Below are 8,267 nucleotides of genomic sequence, written 5' to 3'. Positions count from 1 at the left end.
TGGACAGGATGTGCTGAGGACCATGGCGAGTGCTGGGACCCAGTCTCAACTAAACAAGAGGAAGAAGCTGAAGCTTGGCAATAACCAGTTGAGGACACATGAGGAGGTGGGCCCACGGTTGATAGTTCTTCCAGTTTTTTCAAGAGAAGCCAGAAATCCAACTTAGTAAATGACATGCTGATTTTTAAATATCGGCCACTAATTTAATCACTCTATAATTCAAATAATATATGTCTATAAATTGGGTTATGAGCTACCAATTTTTGACCTGTGGTACAGGAAACATTACAATATAGACATTTTCACTGATGCCTTACATGGGAGTTTCTACAACTCTGAACTCCTACCTCTGAGATTTTGGAGATAAAGGATGATGCCACTGCAAGTGTGAATGTTCTTTGAAGGTTTTTTTTTTCTTTAAAAAATCTGTGCTTGACATTTAATAAATGCTTTTTTATGATAATGGCAAAAAACTAGGCTAACTTTACATTTCTTCTTCATAATACACTTGTGTTTACTTCCAAATTTTGTTTTGGTTTGCTTACCTTTGTGCCTATCATACAACAGATCTTCAATAAGTATCTGTGAAATGAATGTGTGGAGTACAATTGGTACTTCTGGAAGATACACCTTGTTGATTTTGTTGTATTATGTCCTCCAGCGTGAGAAACATACCCTAGCATATAAAGTGCCGTGGTGACTCAGTTAGTAGGTTCTGGAGTTGGTGGTATCACCAGCAAGGCAACATTGTACTGCTTGGAACTCTTCACCAAACTCAACCCACAAGAGATTTCAGAGGAGTCCTGAATTGTTGCTTTCATCATGTGGGTTCAATTTTCAGCCTCCCCCATCCCCTCACTCTCTCTTTCCCCCATACATTTATGAAGTACCCACTATCTTTCAGAAAAGGGAGATGAAGAAGTAAATAGACAACTTTATAATCCAACATAGAAAGTGAAATTAGAGGTGAAGCAGTTGAATCTGGGGCCCTGGACATATAAAAATTATGCTAAGTTACATATTCTATCCTTTTCCATTTCCAGCGATTCAGTCCTACAGACTTTACCCTTGATTTGATTATCTATTGTTGCATAAATTTAGTAGTGATGTAAAACAACAACAATAACCTATTATTATTTACTTCTCTTTGTTCTTTGAACTGAGAGGCCTGAGGCTGTTCTTGTTTAAGGTCTCCTTGCTGTTGCAGTCAGACAGTAAGTGAATCTAGAGTTATCTCAAAGCCTTCCTTAACAATGACCATGACAGGAGTCAGCTCAAAGCCTTCCTCACTTACCTGTCTGACAATTGATGGAGACTATGACAGGAATCTTAGTGGAGGCTGTTGGCTAGAACGCCTACTTGCCACCTCCCCATTTGGCCTGTCTTCCTCACACAATGGCAACTGAGCATTAAAACATTATTGATCAGAGATGTATTAACATGCGGAGAAGGCAATGGCACCTCACTCCAGTACTCTTGCCTGGAAAATCCCATGGACAGAGGAGCCTGGTAGACTGCAGTCCATAGGGTCGTGAAGAGTCAGACACGACTGAGCGACTTCACTTTCACTTTTCACTTTCATGCATTGGAGAAGGAAATGGCAACCCACTCCAGTATTCTTGCCTGGAGAATCCCAGGGATGGCAGAGCCTGGTGGGCTGCCATCTATGGGGTTGCACAGAGTCGGACATGACTGAAGTGACTTAGCAGCAGCAGCAGCAGTATTAATATGTCTTTTGTTACCCAAACATTATTGACTGGAGATGTTTCAATATTCACTTACATAACAATTTGCTGGCCACAGGTGTTAGTTTCTGCAAAAATCCCCTAGTCAATAATGTGTTAAGGTCAAAATTCCAAGCGAGAAAGTGGAAGCTGTATTGCCTTTTCTAACAACCTCAGAAATCCCATAGTTTCACTTCGGCTGCATTCTTAGTCACAAAGGCATCACAAAGCCCTGTCCTGTTTTAAAGGAAGAGGACACTGTATTCACCTCTTAAAAGGAGTACTGTCAAAGAATTTGCAGACATTTTCTAGAACTACTACAACTTAGGGGAAAGTGTCCAAGATGGCAGAGTAGAAAAACTCTGAGCTCACCTCTTCTTACAAGTTCAACAAAATCACTACTATCTTCAGAACAACCATTGATGAAAAAGACTGGAACCTAACAGAAAAGATCTTCTGCCACTAAAGACAAAAGAAGGAACCACAACAAGACAGGTAGGAGGGGAGGACTCAAGAATATAATCAAATCCTGTACCAACTGGGTGAGTGACCCATAAACTGAAGAATTATGTTGTAGAGGTTCTCCCACAAGAGTGCGAGTTCTGAGCCCGCATCAGGATCCCCTGATCCTGCCAGTCTGGAGGTCTGGCACCTGGAAGATGAACCTACAGAGCATTTGCCTTTGAAGGCCAGTGGGCCTTAACTGCAAGTCCACCACAGGACTGGTGAAAATGGAGACTTCAGTCTTAAAGAGAGCACACAAAATCTCATGCACAGTGGGAACCAGGGCAAAAGTAGTATTTCGATAAAAGCCTGGACCAGACCTAACTGCTGGTTTTGAAGAGACTCCTGGAAAAATGGGGAGGTGGCTGACTGTAGCTCACCTGGGGACATAGACATTAGTGGCAGACATATTTGGGAACATTCAACCCCATGAACACACTGCTAAAGGCTGCCTGCTTGGCTCATTAGTGCCAAGACCTGGCCCCACCCAACCACCTATAGGCATCAGTACTGGGACACTGCAGGTCAAACAGCTAACTGGGCAGGGACACCACCCCATCTATCAGCATACAGGCTGCCTAAAAATGGCCTGAGCCCACAGCCACCCCTTGACATGCCCCTAGGTACGACCCTGGCCATGAGAGGACCAGGACCTAGATCCAGCCACCAGTGGGCAGGCATTAGCACTTTGTGCCAGGAAACCTAAACAAGTCTCTAGACCAGGCTCACCTAACAGGTGGCAGGCACCAGAAGCAAGAAAACTATGCTCTTGCAGCCTGTAGAATGAGTCTGCCAACAGCAAGCCAGATCCTACCCTGGGACCAGCTGGGCCCTGGCACTGTCTACCATCAGGTCAATGCAACATTTGGGCCACCCTGGACTCCATACCCAACTGTGTCAGGAACCAGCTCCTGCCAGCGAATGATCTGAAATGAGCTCTAGAATCCCTGAGCCCTGTAGCCAGATTCCAGAAAACCAGCTCTGCCTACCAGTAGTCTAGCGCTAATCCCAGGAGTTGGTTTCACCTGCCAGTGGGTGGGCAACAGACCTAGTGTTTTCAGGATCCTGACTCTGCCCACCAGTGAGCCAGTACTAGCCACCTCATGACCAGGTCCTAATAAACAGCAGCCAGCAGCAGCCACACAAGGTAGGACCTGGCAACTTACCAGACTAAGGGCCAATCAAGCCTACCAGACTGCCTACCTAGTCAGCCCAATATGCAACCCTCTTAGGGGGAACCCCTAAAGCTTATAGCCTGGGTGATAAGAAGTACACTGCTGGGATACATAGGATGTTTCTGTAGAAGGCTGCATCTCCAAGGTGGAGAAACATAACTAACCTATTACAAACATAAAAATACACATAGCAACGTAGACAAGATGAGGCAGCAGAGGAATATGTTCCAAATGAAGGAAAAAGATAAAATTCCCAAAGAAAAACTAAGTGAAGAGGAGACAGGTAATCTACCTGAGAAAGAGTTCACAGTAATGATTATAAAGATGACTGAAGAATTTGAGAGGAGAATGGATGCACAGAGCAAGAAGTTGGAAGTTTTTTTTAACAGAGTCAGGAAATAAAAAGAACCAGACAGAGATGAAGAAAATAATAACTGAAATAAAAATACTAAGAGGACTCAAGAGTAGACTAAATGATACAGAAGAGCTGGAAGATCAGTGAGCTGGAAGACAGAGAAATGGAAGTCACTACTACTGACCAGAAAATAGAATGAAAAAAATGGAGACACTATCATAGACTTCTTATAGCTGTCTTAAAGTTGGATTTAGAAAAGGCAGAGGAACCAGAGCTCAAATTGCCAATATCCGTTGGATCATAGAAAAAGCAAGAGAGTTCCAGAAAAACATCTACTTCTGCTTCACTGACTATGCTAAAGCCTTTGACTGTGTGGATCACAACAAACTGCGGAAAATTCTTCAAGAGATGGGAATATGAGACCACCTTACCTGCTTTCTGAAAAACATATATGCAGGTCAAGAAGCAACAGTTAGAACTGGGCATGGAACAATGAACCAGTTCTAAATTGGGAAAGGAGTATCTCAAGGCTGTATATTGTCATCCCGCTTATTAAACTTATATGCAGAGTACATCATGCAAAATGCCAGACTGGATGAAGCACAAGCTGAAATCAAGATTGCCGGGAGAAATATCAATAACCTCAGATATCCAGATGGCACCACCCTTATGGCATAAACAAAGAGGAACTAAAGAGCCTCTTAATGAAAGTGAAAAAGGAGAGTGAAAAAGCTGGTTTAAAATTCAACATTTGGAAAACTAAGATCATGGCATCCCATCCCATCACTTCATGCATATAGATGGGGAAAAAATGGAAACAGTGACGGGCTTTATTTTCTTGAGCTTCAAAATTATTGCAGATGTTGACTGCAGCCATGATATTAAAAAAACACTTGCTCCTTGGAAGTAAAGCTATGACCAACCTACACAGTATATTAAAAAGCAGAGACATTACTTTGCCAGCAAAGGTCTGTATAGTCAAAGCTCTTGTTTTTCCAGTAGTCATGTATGGATGTGAGAGTTGGACCATAAAGAAGGCAGAGAGCCGAAGAATTGATGTTTTTGAACTATGGTGCTGGAGAAGACTGTTGAGAGTCCCTTGGACTGTAAGGAGATCAAACCAGTCAATCCTAAAGGAGATTTGTCCTAAGTGTTCATTGGAAGGATTGATGCTGGAGCTGAAACTCCAATACTTTGGCCACCTGATGTGAAGAACTGACTCACTGGAAAAGACCCTGATGCTGGGAAAGACTGAGGGCAGGAGGAGAAGGGGACAACAGAGGATGAGATGGTTGGGTGGCATCACCGACTCAATGGACATGAGTTTGAGCAAGCTCCAGGAGGTGTGATGAACAGGGAAGACTAGCATGCTGTAGTCCTTGGGGTTGCAAAGAGTAGGACAAGATTGAGCGACTAAACTGAACTGATAAGAGACCACTGGGACTATATCCAGCACCCTAATATTTGCATTTTAGGGGTCCCAGAAAGAGAAGACAGAGAGAAAGGACCTGAGAAAATATTGGAAGAGATAATAGCTGAAAACTTCCCTAATCTGGGAAAAGAAACAGCCACTGAAGTCCAGGAAGTAGCAAGTCCTATACAGAATGAACCCAAAGAGGAACACATCAAGACACATTATAATCAAAATTACAAAAATTCAAGTTAAAGAGAGAATACTAAAATCAGCAAAGGAAAAGCAACAAATAACATACAACGAAACTCCTAGAAAGCCATCAGCTGATTTTTCAGCAGAAACTCTGCAGGCCAGAATGGAGTGGCATGATATATTTAAATTAATGAGAGGAAAAAACCTGCAATTGGGAATACTCTACCCAGCAGGCCCCACATTTGGATTTTATGGAGAAATCAAAAGTTTTACAGATAAGCAAAAGCTAAAAGAATACAGCACCACCAAACTAGTTTTATAACAAATGTTAAAAGGACTTCTCCAGACAAAAAAAAAGGCCACAACTAGAAATAAGAAAATTACAGGATGAAAGATTTCACCAGTAAAGGCAAAGAGACTAAAGTAGGAAATTATCCATATACAAAACTAATATAAAGGGTAAAAGAAAAGTAGTAAAATCTGTATCCATAGTAAGCAGTTAAAGGATACACAAAACAATCAGATGAAAAATATCAAAAACAGTTATCATGAAGGGAGGAGAGTACAAATGCAAGATTTTTTTTAATGTATCTGAAACTAAGATCAGCATCATGCAAATCAAAAATCTAGAGTAAATATATACACAAAGAAAAAGGAATTCAAACATAACATTAACGACAGTCAAGTCACAAGATCGATAGTGATCAAGTCACAAGAGAACACAAAAGAGGAAGAAGATAAAAAAAAAGTCCTAAATAATTAACACAATAGCAACAAGAAATACATATTGATAGTTACCTTAAATGTAAAATGCACGAAATGCTGGAACCAAAAGATATTGATTGGCTGAATAGATACAAAAAAAAATACAAATCTCTGGCCAGGCTCACCAAGAAAAGAGGATTAAATTAAGCAAAATAAGAAATGAAAGAAGAGAAATAACAACTGATACAGCAGAAATACAAAAAAGGAGACTAGCATGAACAATTATATGTCAAAAAATTGGGCAACCTAGGGAAAAAAATGGACAGGTTTCTAGAAATGTACAGTCCACCAATATTGAATGAAGAAGAAATAGATAATCTGAACAGAACAATCACTAGAAATGAAATAGAATCTGTAGTAAGGAAAAAAAAAACTTCCTACATACAAAAGTCCAGAACCGGATGACTTCACTGGAGAATTACACCAAACATACAAAGAAGAACTTATACCAATCCTTCTCAAATTCTTCCAAAAAATTGAAGAGGAGGGAACACTTCCATAGTCATTCTATGAACCACCATCACCCCGATACCAAAACCAAAGACACTACCAAAAAGGAAAATTACAGGCTAATATTGTAATGTTGTAATTACAGTTGTAATACTGTAATTCACTAATATTGTTGATGAATATAGATGCAAGAATTCTCAACAAAATATTAGCAAACTAAATTCAACAACACATAGAAAGAATTATACACCATGGGTGTATAATGGCATTTATCCCAGGGTTAAAAAATGATTCAACATATGCAAAATTAATGTGATACACCACATAAGCAAAAGGAAAGACAAAAGCCATGTGAAATGAAAGACAAAAGACACACAGTCATCTGAATAAAGGCAGACAAAGTATTTGATAAAATTCAACATTCCATTCATGATAAAAACTCGCCAAAGTGGGTATAGAGGGAGCATATCTCAGCATAATAAAATCTACTTATGAAAAGCCCACAGTCAATGTAGTATTCAGTGAAAAGCTAAATGTATTCCTGCTAAAATCTGGAACAAGATCAGGATGCCCACTCTCACCACTTCTATTCAACATAATATTGGAAGTCCTAGACACAGCAATCAGAGAAGACAAAGAAATAAAAGGTATCTGAGTTAAAAGGGAAGTGGTAGAATTGCCATTATATGCAGATGACATGTTACAATATATAGAAAACTGTAAAGACTTCACACAAAAACTACTAGAACTGATAAAGAAATTTGACAAGGGTTTGGCAGAAACCAATACAATTCTGTAAAGCAATTATCCTTTAATTAAAAAACAAATTTTTAAAAAAGTAGTAAAATATTTTTAACAACAACAAAAAAGAAAGAAATTCAGCAAGGTAGCAGGAAACAGACTAACATAGAGAAATCAGTTGCATTTCTTTATGCTGACAATGAAATATCAGAAAAGGAAAGCAAAAAGAACAATCTCCTTTTAAAAAACTTAGGGATAAACCTGACCAAGGAGGTGACTTACATATTGAGAACTATAAAACATTGATAAGGAAACTAAAGATGATTCAAAACAAAAGGGAAGGATAGCCCATGCTCTTGGATAAGACAAATTAATATAGTTAAAGCAGCCATACTACCCAAAGTAATCTACAGATTTAGTGCAATCCCTATCAAATCACCCATGACATTTTTCACAGAACTAGAAGAAATAATCCTAAAATTTATATGGAACCACAAAGACCCGGAATTTCCAAATCAGTCTTGAGGGAAATAATCAACAACAAAGCTAGAGGCATAACACTGCTGGATTTCAGACAATACAACAATGGAATATATAGTAATCAAAACAGTGTGGTACTGATACAAAAACAGACACATGGGTCAATGGAATAGAATAGAGAGCCCAGAAATAGACCCAACACACCTATAAAATTAATAGTCAATTAATTTTCAACAAAGGAAGCAAGAATATACAAAGGAAAAGAGATTCTTCAGCAAGTGGTGTTGGGAAAGCTGGACAGCCACAGGTAAGTCAATGAAGTTAGAACACACCCTCACACACACAAATAAACTCAAAATGGCTTAAAGACTCAAATATAAGACATGAAACCATAAACTGCCTTGAAGAGAACATCAGCAAAACGTTCTCTGACATTCATGGTAGCAATGTTTTCTTAGGTTAGTCTC

Source organism: Giraffa tippelskirchi, chromosome 2 (assembly GCF_054371585.1).
Source record: "Giraffa tippelskirchi isolate mGirTip1 chromosome 2, T2T-mGirTip1v1.2.pri, whole genome shotgun sequence".
Classification (NCBI taxonomy): Eukaryota; Metazoa; Chordata; class Mammalia; order Artiodactyla; family Giraffidae; genus Giraffa; species Giraffa tippelskirchi.
This window is presented reverse-complemented; position numbering follows the sequence as displayed.